Source organism: Callorhinus ursinus, unplaced genomic scaffold, assembly GCF_003265705.2.
Source record: "Callorhinus ursinus isolate GAN/ISIS: 27379988/994484 unplaced genomic scaffold, GSC_fseal_2.0 scaffold8, whole genome shotgun sequence".
Classification (NCBI taxonomy): Eukaryota; Metazoa; Chordata; class Mammalia; order Carnivora; family Otariidae; genus Callorhinus; species Callorhinus ursinus.
This window is the reverse complement of record NW_027397070.1, coordinates 42,083,491-42,099,038: the sequence shown is the minus strand read 5'-3', so window position 1 is coordinate 42,099,038 and position 15,548 is coordinate 42,083,491.

The window sequence follows — 15,548 nt, the reverse complement described above, 5'->3', positions numbered from 1 at the left end:
TGCAGAATGAAATTCTGAGTTAGTAGTTATATGTGCTCACTTTTACTGTAGAATAGTTATTCTGTCAATGAAATGTCATCACAGTATCAAAGGATCATTAAAATTAGGGTGCCTTGAGGTGCCTGGGTGGCTCAATTGGTTAAGTGCGTTGCCTCAGATCATGATCCTGGGGTCCTGGGATCAAGCCCTGCATCAGGCTCCCTGTTCAGCTTCTCCCTCTTCCTCTACTCCTCCCCTCTGCTTGTGCTCTCTCTCAAATAAAAAATCTTTTAAGAAATAAAATTAAGGGGCGCCTGGGTGGCTCAGTTGGTTAGGCAACTGCCTTCAGCTCTGGTCATGATCCTGGAGTCCCGGGATCGAGTCCCGCATCGGGCTCCCTGCTCGGCAGGGAGTCTGCTTCTCCCTCTGACCCTCCCCCCTCTCATGTGCTCTCTCTCATTCTCTCAAATAAATTAAAAAAATCTTTAAAAAAAAATTAAGGTGCCTTACTAAGTTATGTATAGCTATGGTTAATATTTCACTGTGAGTCAGCCAGATTTTAAAGCTAAAATGTTCCCAGTGAAAAAGGAATAGATCCGAAGTAAGTCAGATTGTCTTGCTTTCATTTGGTCTGTCCTTCCAATACAGGTTTATTTCTGTAACAGATGTGATCTTGGCTTCATTTTTCGAAAAATACTCGAGCACGTCTGGAGGGAATGGGACCCCTTGATACTCAGATACAGTTTCTAATGTTAGGTTTAGAGAGGAAAATATGATTTTCTAAGGAAAGTGGAAGACATCTGGGGCCTAGATGTTGGGTGATGAGCGCAAAAGGGAAAGGGAGCAGTGTTTCATATCAGATTTTATAAGGCTTAAGGAAGAACAGGACTGGAATAAGTGTGGACATATATATACATTTATGTCCAGCATCACAAAGAAAAGGAGCAGAGGTGGCCTTTCATCGTGGAGGTGAAGTCTGATAAAACCTTCAGTGGTTTGGCCAAGCTATAACCCTCATTCCCCTGTTGTTAAAGAGCTGGTGTATTGATTGTGTGGCCTTTCCCCAACCACAAGTAAAACAGGTCTGATCTCTGTTCATACACTGATATTTTACACTGCTACCTACAAGTGAAACCTACAAATTACAAAATTCTTGATTCTCATCTACCTTATTTTATATACCTGAGCATATAAAATCTTGATTCTCCTCTATCTTATTTATATACCTGAGCATATAAGATACTTCTTGACAATGTTCCTTCTCTCAGCATTTGATCTAAGTGGTTACAGGAATACAAAAGGGATTTTAACTGTCTCACTTCACCGGCAGTTCTTGGGCTTAAAATATTTGCTGCACCTTGCTAAACGTCTTGGGCATTGTTTGGACAAGTTGTGTATCTTATTCCTGTCGCTTCATTGGGAATGCTTGGGGCCTGTTTTCCTTTCAGCAGCCGACCAGACAGGGTTAGAAAGAGGGCAGGGCAGTTCTTAGGATGACATCAGCTTCATATCAGTTTGGCCCTTCCTTTATCAAACTTGTTTTTACTAATTTTTCAAAGATCAGAATGAAAATTGGCAAAAATAACTTTAATAAGTTTTATTACATTTGTACAGATACATTTAGAAGAAAGAATTTGTGTGTTGGCATAAAGCTCCTAATATTAACATTTAGGCATAGCATTTCCTGCTTAGGAAACATTTACATATATCTTATTTAATCCACACAGCAGCCCTTTGAGGTTGGAAACCATTGTTCCTCTGTTAATGGTGAGAAAATAGGCTCAAATTGTTCAAGTCCCTCACCCAGATCACACAGCATAACCACAAAGATTTTACTAGCTGAGAAAGACATGGTCTTAACCTCAGATCTTGAGAGTAGGGAGCCCCCACAAAATGAATAGCTGTGAGCTAAATAATGGATCTCTGGTGGGTGCCTATCGAAGCTTTTTAGATCCGTAACACCTGAATAGGTCTCATTTGTCACCAGTTTAATCAAAAGCATAGAGGACAGAAAACAGCTTGCTAGCCCAGCATTATGGAGTGTTTCTCCTCCATTGGAGTAGTCCTCATGGCGGTTCACACAGTAATCCAAGAAGTATTCTCTGCACACACAGACAGATGATACTTCTGGTGCAAGAGGTACGCTGACCCAGAAGCCCTGTGTACAACAGGAGCTACGATCTCTTGTTATAACTCCATAGACTTAGTTTCTAGGTCACCAAGAGACCTTTCCCAGTCATTGCATTCAGAGAAGCACAAAGTTCGACCTTCCCACCAGGAATTTATAGTTTTCACCTACCCGAAGTATAAATGATCAGAGGTCATTTTACCTCTGATCAACAATCTTGTCTAGTAATGTTTTTTCTCAAGAACAGAGCTAGAACGTTAACCCAAGGTCAAATTTGGCCGTAGAGCAGTTTTGCTAATCCTTCATCCACAGATATTTAAGAAGCGTGAGATGGCACATCTAGCTTACTTTCATGTGGGAGGTAACATCTGAGCCTTGAAAAGTGGCTAAACTTGGAACATTGGGAAATAGGAGAATAACAAGGTTGTAAACACCAATGTTGGCGGGACCGCAAGGAAGCCATGACGGCCGGAGTAAAGTGAATATTTAGGGGAGCGGTGGTGTAAAGGCTGGGAAAGCTAGCAGTGGGACGCCTGCAGCATGAAGCTACAGAGTTTAACTTCGTAGGCCGTGAATAACCGTTGATTTTTTTTTTAAGATTTTATTTATTTGAGACAGAATGAGAGAGAGAGAGAGCACATGAGAGGGGGGAGGGTCAGAGGGAGAAGCAGACTCCCCACCGAGCAGTGAGCCCGACGCAGGACTCGATTCCGGGACTCCAGGATCATGACCTGAGCCGAAGGCAGTCGCCTAACCAACTGAGCCACCCAGGCGCCCAACCTTTCAAGATTTTTAAGGCAAACCTGTCAAATCTGCTTTAGGAGGATGAAATTCACTGCTCTGTGTAGACCAGATTGGAAAACTAGAGAACTGAATGTCCCAGAAGCCAAGGCAAGAGAAGTTTTCAGTGACACAGGTAAGATGAGGAACTGTAAAAAAGCTTTGGATTTGGACTTGAGGCAGTTTTTTCAGGAGTGTAACATGAAGACAAAAACCAATTTGCAGGTGAAGAGCCCGCCCAGGAAATAGGAATAGGCAGGGAAGGCAAAGTTCACTGGGAACTTGAAAGAAGGAAATGGGAATATGGAATGATGAGTTGCAACGACAGATTTTTTTTTTTATAAAGGCAATTTGTCCATGTATATAAGTAATGTAAGCAGAGGAAGGATCTAAGATTTTAAAAATTCATTACAATATATACATAATGATAGGTAACAAGCATGATATAGAAAGGCTAACTTTGAAACTAATGTAACATTGTATGGCCATTATACTTCCAAAAAACAGCCGGGCTCCAGGCTACGTACAAAGGCAAGTGAGTGATGGGCTAAGACATAAGGGGCTGAGAGACTGAAATCGTAAAGACATTCGGTGGAGAAGTTGGAAGAGGCTAGATGATGATCTGAGGGGAATTTCAGCAATAGAAACCTGAGAGGGGGGATAATTTCTTAGTGATTCACTTTCCTGTCTCCGGCACTGCATAGTTCTCTACTTGGAAACCTGATCTAAGAAAGATATCTTACCTTTGAAGACAGGAGTAGTCCTTTCAGCTACATTTAGAGATCCTGTGTCAACTTATCTAGCACAATTCTTTCTTTTTTACAATTACATGCTTTAACTAGATATTCAATTTGAGGCATGCTGTGAAGAGCTTGGCTTAAAAGGCTCTTCTGTGCCAAAGGTAATTTTCTTTATGCTTTTCAAGAGAGTGGGGAGAAGGCTAATGAGGACTGATGAAATCACTTGAGACAGGCCCTATGTCTTTGTCAACAGATGTTTGAATTTAAGGTCTTCAGACTGTAAGAGAAATGGGATAGATCATGGTTTTATCCTTGGAAGCCTGAGGTTGGATGGGTTGCCATGGTAATGCTAACTCTAACTCACTTACTGGCATTTGTTGTGGATTACCTGCTCTGTTCCAGAACCCCCAGGCTCAGCCAATTATATTGCCCCTCTGTGAGAAAAAAGGAGTATGTTTGAGTCTTAGTACCTGCTCCAGGGTGAACAATTTGAGAAGCATCTAACAATTCTGGGCCACTTCTCCCCAGTGGCCCTGGACATTCCAGAGATTGCTTTGTCTTTGACACTGACAGTGAGCCCAGATGCATGTTGGAAGCATGGTTACTCACTTCCTTCCACAGGTAATGCAGTTCCAGGAAGGATTACCATAAGGCCCTTCCAGTTTTTAAGCAAGTCCCAATAGGAGGCTGCAGTTGTGAGGGAGGGGAGTTGGCCTCATACTCCCTTCAGAGGAGTGTTATGAAAGGATCTGAAGGTACAGGTACTGAAAGGCCACTGAGGGCAAATGCTCATTAGTATGAAGTCCTGATGCAGCTTTTAGGGATCTCTCAAGGTAGGAAGTCTTGATTCTCCAGCATTTGGTGACATCTCTGAGCCAGGTCCTCTCTGGATCTGTTCAAGTAGTTGGATTGAGAAATTAGACCTTTCCTTCGTGTAAAAGGCTAATGATCTCTACTTAATAGAGTATTTGAGGCCTGTGAGCCCAGATGTGAATAGATGGTCACTGTAATATTGCCCACTAATCCCTGCAATTGACCAGCCTAGATATTGGAATTGTGCAGTTTGTATAAAGGATTCTGTATCACCCTTTGAATGGACCACCCAATAGTGAGTCGGTGTTGGCGCTCAACAGAGAGCATGTTGTTCTAAGAGTCCATGGATAGGGAAGGATCACTCAGGTTCCCCCTACCTTGACCATGGACAGCCTCCTCACCCCACCTGGGCTCTGACAGCCCCCACCTGGCCACCTTCTGCATGGGCATCTCCCCCAACTTAGCCTCTGACTTCCCATTCCACGCCACTCCCTCATGGGCCTTTCTCCTCCTCCTCACCCATAAAGATGATTTATATGACTGGCTGCCCTCACAGCAGTTGTGCTGTTTACATCTCATTTTCAGTGTTTATCCTAATCCTCAGGACAAATATAAAGCTTTATAATTATTATTACAAAACAAACTCAAGAATTTTGTGCATTATTACATATATATGTATGTGTATATAATATATATAGTATATATATATGTTATACTTTTAAGTTTATTCTTCGGAAATGTTTAAAACAATATACTACCAGAAAGAAGTCAAGAAAAATTCATGCTACCATAAAGTCATCCCTGTACCTTTATAGAGGCCCGGGACCCTTTGGCAGTCTAGCCACCAGCTGGTCAAAGAATCTTACTTACCTTCCAACACTTGTTGGCTCTCTAATGGGCTGTCTGTGGCCCTGGGAAACACCAGAAGGCCTGATAAAAATGCAAGGGTTGCTGTCTTCTTTACCTTCTCTATTAAGCTCTTTCAGGAAATGTTTTAAAGATTTTATTTATTTATTTGAGAGAGAGAGAATGAGAGAGAGAGCACGAGAGGGAAGAGGTTCAGAGGGAGAAGCAGACTCCCTGCTGAGCAGGGAGCCCGACACAGGACTCGATCCCGGGATTCCAGGATCATGACCTGAGCCAACGGCAGTCGCTTAACCAACTGAGCCACCCAGGCGCCCCCTATTGTTCTTTTTTTAAGGTATCTTTTAGGGCATGTACTGAAATGTTTTCAGATAAAATGACGTAATATCTGTGATTTGTTTCGAAATAATCCGGTAGAAGTATGTAGGTGCAACAAGATTAGTCATAAATTGATCATTGTTGAACCTGGGCGGTATTATTAATCCCTTCACCTTTTTACATGCTTGAACTTTTCCACAATGAAGAGTGAAAAACAAAAACCATTGAGAATGCAGGGACAATCCTGTCTTGCCTCCTACGCGCGGCTCTCATGCTGCAGCCAGTCTGGTGGGTTCTGAGGCTGGCGAGGCGCACTGGCCCCTCACCCCTCTCCCTCCGTGCCTCCTGTTCACCCCTCTCCAGCCTGGAACTCTGCCCAGCTCCGCCCCCACCCCCACCCCCCACCCCGTGCCGCCTGAGCCGGGCCCTAGGAAATGCTGCATTCTCCAAGCAGGACAGATTGGGGTCACAAATGAAGCCTTCGCTCTGCAGCTTGGCCACGCAGGCAGCAGGGACTCAGCGAGCCCGAGCTAGGAGTGCTGTGTGGGGTTGGCTGCCTGCAAGCCGGGAGCAGCAGGGGATATTTGGAGCCACTGAAGCTGCGTTTCTGACACATGCTAATGAGCTTCCTTCAGGGATGTAAACGGAGTCTGCACTTCAAACTAAATTCTGGGGGAATTTAACCACCTTTGCTTAGCCATCGCCCTTGTCTGCTTCTGACTGGCCCTGGAGCGCCAGTATAAAAGGGGGCATTCCCACCCCGGATGGCTGTACAGCGCCAGTTTTTAAAAAGCTGCCAACTTGGCCGGCCTCAGTGTGGGTAATTGCGTTTGACACGTCGTTCCTGTTGGAAGAAAGCAAATGTGTTTTCCGCACACCCAATTTCAAGCGTCTCGACCCATCTCCATAATGGTCCTCATTCTGGTTGGGAAGTGAGCGGTCCTACGAGGAACCAAGGGAACTGTCAGAAGGACTCATTAGGCTGACATTTGACAGCTGATTTTGTCAGGTTAACTTCCGTCCCTTCCTAATCAAGGACCCAGTCACCAAGGGGATTGTGATCATTGCCTATTTGCAAAATTAGGTCTTTCTCTACTGAGTCAATATGCTTTGAGTGCAGGTAGTTGTAGCATTCAGCTGGTCACGCAGTCAGAGTTAAGGAGGCCAACAACACGAATGTTCCTCATGTAGGTAGGTTAACTTTTCTGTTTCCTAAGAGCAGCCACTCATCTTGAAAACACCTGCCAGCTCAAGGTGGAACTCAGCCCTCCTGGCTGACCCTATCCCAAACAGCTCTTCTGTCTTGCAAAGGGCTGCTGGCCAACCATGGCTTAGGCAGCAATAGAGGGGTGTAGTTTATGGGGTCATAGTCCAAACTGCAGGAACAGCCAGAACACAAATGAATCTCAGGGTCAAATAAAAATAGAAATGTGGGCTGTCGGGAATGCCTACCATTTCTGATCTCTGTCCCCCATTAGGTGTCAGCTCCACTTGTCCCAAACACCAGCTTCTTCCACTTAGTGAGCAACATGGCTGTCCACAGAGTCTCTGAGCTTCACTTCAGATTCATCTTTCTGGTTGAGTTCACAAATCCCAAGGAAATGTTCTGGTTGACCCAGCATGGGTCACCTGACTGAAGGAAGAGGAGGAATCTGTGTGGTAGGCAGCCTCTGAATGACCCCCAGGGATCCGCACCTCCAGGGAGTTGTGCCCTTGTGTCAACCCCTACTTTTCAGTGAGGGCTGGACTTAGTGATGACTCTCTACTAAAAAATAGAATACCAGGGGCACCTGGGTGGCTCAGTCATTAAGCATCTGCCTTCGGCTCAGGTCATGATCCCAGGGTCCTGGGACTGAGCCCCACATAGGGCTCCCTGCTCGGCAGGAAGCCTGCTTCTCCCTCTCCCACTCCCCCTGCTTGTGCTCTCTCTTGCTGTGTCTCTGTCGAATTAAAAAAAAGAATACCCGCTGCAGTGATGGCATCTCACTTCCAGTGTTCGGTTATAAAAGGACTGTGACGTCCATCTTCATGTTCTCTCACTCTCGTGGACCGTTCACTCTGGGGGCAGCCAGATTGCCATGTTGTGCAAGAGGCCCCTTGTGAGTGGGCTTGGAAGCAGACAGTCTAGCCCTGGGTGAGTGTGGAGAGGATTGCAGCCCTGGCTGACACCCCGATTTCTGCCTCCTGAGCATCCCTGAGCCAGAACCGTCCAGCGAAGCCATTTCTGGATCCCTGCCCCACAGAACCTCTGAGAGAATAAATGTCAGTTGTTGTCAGTCGCTAAGTGGGGAGGTCATTTGTTACACAGCAATAGATAATAGGGTCTGTAACAAAACAGAAGTTTCTGGTTCACAGCGTGAAGGAAGGCACATAATTCAGGAAAGGAAGGGCAGGCCTGCTGACAAGAGTAGGGCTCCCCCCACCACCACTACTCTCTCCCGGTCTGTCCTCTCTCCTGCTGTGGAAGAGAGGTTTCTCTATAATGAAAAATCTGATCATGTCACTCTCCTGCTTGAAATTCTTAAAGCTCTCTGTCACTCATAAAATAAAATCCAAATCTGTAGCTTGATACCCAAGGTCCCTCATGATTAGCACCTGCCCACTTGTCAAACTTGGCTCCAACCAGTGCCCCCCCCTCCTGCTCTGGCCATACTTTGTACAGCTCCACGAGTATGCCACATGATCTCTTGCATGCCTTTGCACACTCCCTTCCTTTAATGGGCGTGTCTACTTCCTCAAGGCCCACACACTTTATCCCCTAATCATAAGTTAAGGCTCAACTCAAGTATCACCACCTCCAGGAAGCCTTCCGTGATCACCAAATCCTCTACTTATCTAGCTTCTGAGCTCTGGTAGTGTCCTCCATCATGGCTGCTATCACACTGTGTGGAATTCCTGGTGGGATTTATCCACCTCCCTCAATAATCTCTGCTCTTTGAAGGAGGAATTAAATCTTTCATATTGGAATCCTTGGTACGTTCCAAATAATTGGTTCTCAGTATGTGTTTGTTGACTAGCTGGTAGATCGTTTAGCTAATCAATTGAGCAATGGCATCAAGGAGCTACTCTCACCTGCACTTGCCTATCAACACTGGTTCCTGTATAAAGGAGTGAGGGGCTTGGGGATCAACTTGTCTTTACTACCTCAGTTCAGGTTCATAGTGAATGCAATCGGCATGACCCTGGTCCGTGATACCCTCATGGTGCTTACAGGCCAGAGTAGACCCGAATGTGGCTACCACTGTGAAGGAAATCATTAGGGTTTCCCAAGAGAGCACAATATTTTGAGTTACTTGAGCTTGAATGGGCAGAGGCTCCTCTGAGGCTTGGCATCTAAGCTGAGATCTGAAAGATGAGAAAGAGAGGGGTTGGGGGGACACGTGTCGTAGGCAGAGGATCCGAGGTGCAAAGGCTCTAAGCAGGAATGAGGTTAGTGCGTCTGTGGAATTCCAAGGAGACTGCCACACACACCACAGAGGGTAAGGAGCACACGAGGAGGGACAGGTAGGTGGGGGACTGTCACAGATGGAGGGGCACGGCTTGAGACCCTCACCACACAGGAACTCCGATGGGGATGCGACCACTCCACCCACTCATCCATTCCTTCAGGCCAAGGGTCGCCCCCTGCAAAGCCCCGTGCTCCCTACTCCCTCTGCCTGAACGCTCTTCCCCAGAGAATCCTCCCACCGGCTCCCATCACTCAGATCTTGCATCAAATGCCAACTCTTACCGCATCTAAAGGTAGCCCTTGCCTTCCTAGCAACACAATCACATTGGCCCCATTTATTTTCTGTATAACACCTGTTAGTATCTTGGAATGATCTTGGACGTCTTTTGGTTCACTTGTTTTTGTCTCTAGAATATATGCTCCATGGGATGAGGGAACGGACACGTACTGCTTCCTGCTCTATCCACTGTGCCTAGAACACTGCGTGGTCTGTAACAGTAGATGAATATTTATTGAATTGGTTCATTCCGTTGGCCAACATGTTTAATGTTTATCATGTGCTAGACCTAATGCCAGGGTCCACCCAGAACCCTGACTCAGGGCCGGCTTCCCAGGCAAACAACCGACGCACTTAAAGTTGTATGGGGCCCGGGGCTTTGAGGGACTCACGCTGCTGTCATCATTTTTGAAATTCTTAATAATTTGTGAATGAGGTGACCCATATTTTCATTTTACACTGAACCCCGCAAATTATGTAGCCAGCCCTACCCCAGTGATAACTCCAGAAAGTTCCCCAGCAGAGTTGAAAACCGTTCAGGGACAAGCCAGTAGCCCCTGCACACTATCAAAAAATTGTAACAGGACTGTCTTATATGTTTAAAGAGATGTAAAGGGTAAGTGATTTATAGGGATCCTTAGTTTAAGAACATTATTCTAAGAGCCAGACATCCTTAGAGTCCAGGTCCTGCCATTTCCTGGCTGTGTGATCTTGAGCGACTCATAAAACATTTCCTGACCTTGGTTTCCTTGTTACAAATGGAGATGGTAACAGTGTGCATCCCCCAGAGTTGGCTTGAGAAACAAAATAATACTTGAAACCCTTAGGTCAAGTTGCGGGCATCCTGCTTGCTCAGCGACGGGCTCCCTTCTTTGTGCTCCCCTCCTTCGGCTCCTCCCACTTCCCTTGACACTCCTGGGTGGGAAGATCTGGGTCATTGTGAGTGGCTGCTAAGTGAGAAGAATGTTGAGGAGAAAAGCCAAGGAATTACAGCCTTCAGGGAAGCAATAACATTGTACTTAAAAATTGCTTGAGCAAAGACTTTGTTGATGTTAGCAAATTGTATGCAAATAAACTAAAGACTCCCTATCCTGAGCGGAGACCTGGCCCCGGACCAAAGCTTCAGAAAGACCACAGCTTGGTACACAGAGAAGCCTTCCTCCTTTCTCTCTGCTGCCAATTTAAACTAAAACCGTAGATAATCCCAAAGCTGCAGTTTTCTCTGCCTTAGCCTTTGACACGTTCATTAGTATGTAAGGCACTTTTCTCTCCAGGTTGGGGCATCCCCATCTGATTTTGCTGCATCATCTCCGCTGTTTCCCCCTTGTCCTCACATGCATGGTTTAATCAGGCACTGATTTGGCATTAACTTGCAAATGCTGGGTCTCCTGTACCTGATGAAAAGGGATTTTCACTGGTCAGACCTCACTGATTCTTTAAAAACCTAAATCAGAGTTCCTGGGTGGCTTAGTCAGTTAAGCGTCTGCCTTCGGCTCAGGTCATGATCCCGGGGTCCTGCGATCGAGCCCCACATGGGGCTCCCTGCTCCGCAGGAAGCCTGCTTCTCCCTCTCCCACTCCCCCTGCTTGTGTTCCCTCTCTTGCTGTGTCTCTGTCAAATAAATAAAATCTTTAAAAAAATAAAAATAAACCCAAATCAACAGCCAGATTAGAAAAGAATGCTGATAACAAACTGATATGCATCCCAAACCTTGTGTTCCAAGACCAGAGCTTCCCAGCACTCAGGGAGAATAGCAGTTTTATTAGACTCCTTATTCATTCAATACGCAGTTACTGAGCACCTGGCAGGTGCTAGGCACTGTACCAGGCGCTGTGGACATGTCTTTTTCTGTATGCAGTTTGCAAGCTAGTGGGAGTATAGGAAAACACAAGCCCCTCGGACACCACCCTGATTCACCATCGAAGGTGGAAGCGTGGATACTCAGGGAACCTCTAGGAAGTCCCCTGACCCAGGGGCTAGGGGTGGGGTAGAGAATCTCAGGGAGACTCTCAGGCATGCTTGCCCAAAAAATGACATCCATTTGTCCATCTCTCAGTTCCATGTCTGCCAGGACTCCTCGGTCGTCAAAGTTAACCAGTCTAACATGTATCTATCTTGAATACATTCCCCCTTTTGGAGTCCTGGGGACCCTGGGCGAGGGCTGGGGCTAAGCTTGGACTCAAGGCCTTCCCAGGGAGACGCATTTGCCTCACACAGAGCTTCATTCATTCATTCATTCATTCATTCATTCATTCACACTTATTGACCATATTCTGTGGGGGGTCTGGTGGTGCAGCTGTGCAAAGGCAAATAACCCCTCAAGGAGGGTGGGCACTTCTCTGGCCACCATGCCCCCCTTTCTTTCTTTATTCCAACCCCTCCACAGCTGTCAGCACATTCAAATTCCCTAAGAAGTGGGTGGTGGTATCCCCGTTTTCCCAGTGAGAGGACTGAGGTTTAGACAGGGAAAGTAACTTGCCACGTGTGGCCCAGCTACTAGGAGAAACAGCCAGGCTTCAGCTCTGGTTTGGCTCCACAGCTCCTGCTCTTTCTGTCCTGCAGGCAGAGTGAACCCTGGGCCAGAAAGGGGGCTCCCAGCCATGGCTTTCTCCGCGTCGTTGATAAGTATCTGTGGTATAAGTCTCAACAATGCGGCTTGGTCATCCTCCCTGAGGCCTTCTGAGAGAGGCCAGGCTGCAGCCTGTGTGTCCTCCACAGACAGAGACTCCTGGGCTAGGGCAGTCATCCCAGGCCCTAGCTCCTCAGCTCCATGGGGCAGGCCCAATGAGCCATACTCCATGTCATGTGGGAGATGCGGGTGAGAGAGGGGCAGCTCTGAAGACCCCAGACAGAGCCACTCTTCCGGCCTCAACCTCCCTCCTGGCTCCCATCCTGGCTTACCCCACTAGTCTGAAGGTTTTCAAGGCCTTCTTGTAACATCAAGTCCCCTGCTGGATCTACTTGTCTTGCTTCTCAAAGGTAAAAAAGCAAGTGCCACCAAAAAAGTTTTCATAGGCTGATCAGCAACCTCAGGAAAAAGGTGGACTGCTGGACTCCTCACCTCTTCTTTCCTAGTCAGCTTCCCACCCCCTCTGGCCCCCTTGACTGAGTTCTGATGGCTGGTGCATGTCCTTAGCATTCGAAAAATCCACAGCCTGCCCCAGGGGCGGAGAAACAGTCCCTTGTAGCTCCCAGACTGCTGCACACACTTTCCAGTCTACAAGGCCTGAGCACAGACATTTTCTCATCTCATCTTCCCCCACGTCAGCCCCATTTTTCAGTTGAGGACACTGAGGCTCAGGAAACCTAAGTGGCTTGCTGGAGGTCGCCCAGCTCATGGATGGTTGGGCAAGAGCTGGAGCGAATGTTCTCCTGCTGCAAGGCTAGAACTCTCCTCTCCACCCCTGCTGGCACCCGGTCAATCAGCCAAAAGTAACTGGGGTGGATACGTTTGCTTATAGTAAATTAAAAAAATCAGCCCAGCTGCTGGATGAGCATAAAAGGCCCAGGTTCCTGGTGCAAACTCTGGGTGAGCCCTTAGGCACCACGAAGCACCCTCAACTCCCCAAGAGCCAAAGTGGCAGGCCTGCAGAAGGAGAATCCACCCGAACAAGCACAAGGCTAGTGTCCGAGGAGAAATAATGCATTTGGAAAGCAATAGCCCTGGTCGGCGTGCAGGGAGAGAGCAGACAATACGGCAATAGCCCTGGTCGGCGTGCAGGGAGAGAGCAGACATCCTGAGCCCTTGGGGCAGGGTCATGCCGATGGCCTCACCCCCCTGAGCTCCAGGGGACACCTGGCGCCAGACAGAGCCAGCAGCAATAGCTTCTGTCGCTGTGAGAGGGACCGTCTTATTCTCCGGTGGACGGCATCCCGGCGCTCCCGATTCCTGCCGTGTGATGTAGGGCCCATCAGCCTCTCAGCCTTTTCTACATCTGTGAGTAATGAGTCAGCCCTGGCCACTGTGGCTCTCAGGCTTCTACGAATCAGCTGTGAAAGGGTGTGGGGTGGTGGGGGACACATCTTGGGCTCTGGACTGAGACTAAGAGCTTTGCAAAGGGCCAGTCTCCTGAAGAGTAAAATGGGGACAGAACAATACACAAGTGTCGGTGTTGGTATGAAGCTGGGAACTCATATGTGAAAGGCAATAAAGCACAGTGCAGGGCATGGAGCCTGAGCCAGACTTCATGATCTCAAATCCTGGCTCAACCTTTACCGGCTTGGGTAATTGTGGGCAGGTGTGTTAGCCTCTCTGGGCTTCAATTACCCAGCTCGTAAATGGGGTGATAATGAGAACACTTACCTGGCAGAGCTGCTGTGAGGATTAAAGAAGGGAAAATGTGGGAGGCTCAGCGACTGGTGAGTATGTGATGGGAGTGGCCATGAACGTCATCTGTCAGATGGTCCCTAAAAAGGACTGAGCCACATAACTCATGGTAAAATGTCTGCCCGTCCTGCAGGCTGGGGGGGGGGTGCACCACGGATGCCTTGATTAATGAATCTTCTGGGGTGGGAGCTCTTTTATAAGCACGTCAGCCATCTTTGGCTGCTGTTGGGGCAGAAACTCATAAATCATACAAAGCAAGGTTGGCATGTGGCATGTGGCTCAGCGGCAAGCCTTGGCCCAGTCTCATACCCACCCACCCTCGGCCCCAGAGAGATCCACCACAGCCCAGGGCTCGGTGGGAGGCAGCCTGCTCAGCAGAGTAAGGCCAGCTATGCCAAGTGGTGACCCATGCCCTCCAGTCAGGGGACCAGGACCCATCCTAGTCACCAAACCAGTGATTCTCAAACTCCAGTGAGCATCAGAAGCCTCTGGGGGCTGCTTAAACCCAGGTAGCTGGGCCCCGCCGCCAGAGTTTCTGATTCAGTAAGTCTGAGTGGGGCCCAAGAGTTTGCATTGCTAGTACGTTCCCAGATGCTGCTGATGCTGCTGGCCTGTGGGACCACACAACGCTCACTTCTCTGGAACCGAGTTTAAACCTCGATATTTGTCCTTGGGCAAGTTTCTTCTCCTGACTGAGTCCCCGCTTCCTCATCCGGGAAGTGGGCATCCCTGAACCTACCTCACAGGGGGTGTTGGGGATCGACACCTGTAGTAGTATCAAGTTCTGGGTACCCAGGAAATGCTCAATCCGTGGCAGCCCTCGGCATCACCAGCGCCTCGCTGTTGAGGGCTTGGAGACAACTAATAAATAGGAGAAGGGTGGAGTTATGAAGATAACAAGCTTATAGGGAGAAGCGACAGGAAAAATGAAAAAAATATGGACTGAGTGCTTTCTGTATGCATTGTCCTAATTCCTAAATGTAAAAATGCCTTGTCACTAGAACAAAATGGAACAAAGCAAAACTAAAACACAGCCCAGTGGGAATCTGTTGAGTTCATTCATTTGGCAAGCCAGCATTTACTGTGATTCTGAGAGCCAGGCTCCAAGTGGCGGCTGTGGGGAGCAGACAGAGGTCCTGTTATCCAAGAGATACAGCCTGACCGCAGAGAGGACAAATAAGGACTAGAGAAGACAAGTCCTCGTCACAGCATATGGAGGAAGGTGACCACTGTGGCTGGAGAGGAACATTCAAGACATTGAAGAAACAAGCTGGAGGGATGCCCTCAGACAAGTGGGAGACTGGGAATGTTTCCTTGTGGAAGCAGCCATCTGTCTGGAAAAACGGGTAGCATCAACCCATGGAGACGACAAGGTAGAGAGTGGAAGGGACAGCAAGCAATGCCACAGGTGGGTGTGGCTGGAGAGCAGGAGCTGAGGTCGGCTGGGCTGGCTGGGCTGGCTGGTGTCCGGCAGCGGACAGCCTTGACCATTGGGGCTTTACAGGACTCTTTGAGCCCATTGTATATGCTCTGCGGTAGGTGCTCAGCACATCATCATGGGCTCGGTGATGTTTGTGGTGAGGATGCCACAGGCGTAAGAGACTGTGTGATCCACGAGAGGCATCCCTGAGAAGCTCCGACCGCGGCCCAGAGCCTGCTCACCTGCCCGGCATCCATTGGAACGCAGGAGGCGATCAGTCCCCACCCGACGGCTGCAGGGTGTGAGCGCAGGCCTGAGGTCACACTGCATACCCAGGAGAAAGCCCCTGGCTCCACCTGCTGCCCCCACTGTGACCTGATCTAACCTTAACAAGCCCCCGCTGTCCTACACACACACACACACACACACACACACACACACACACACACACACA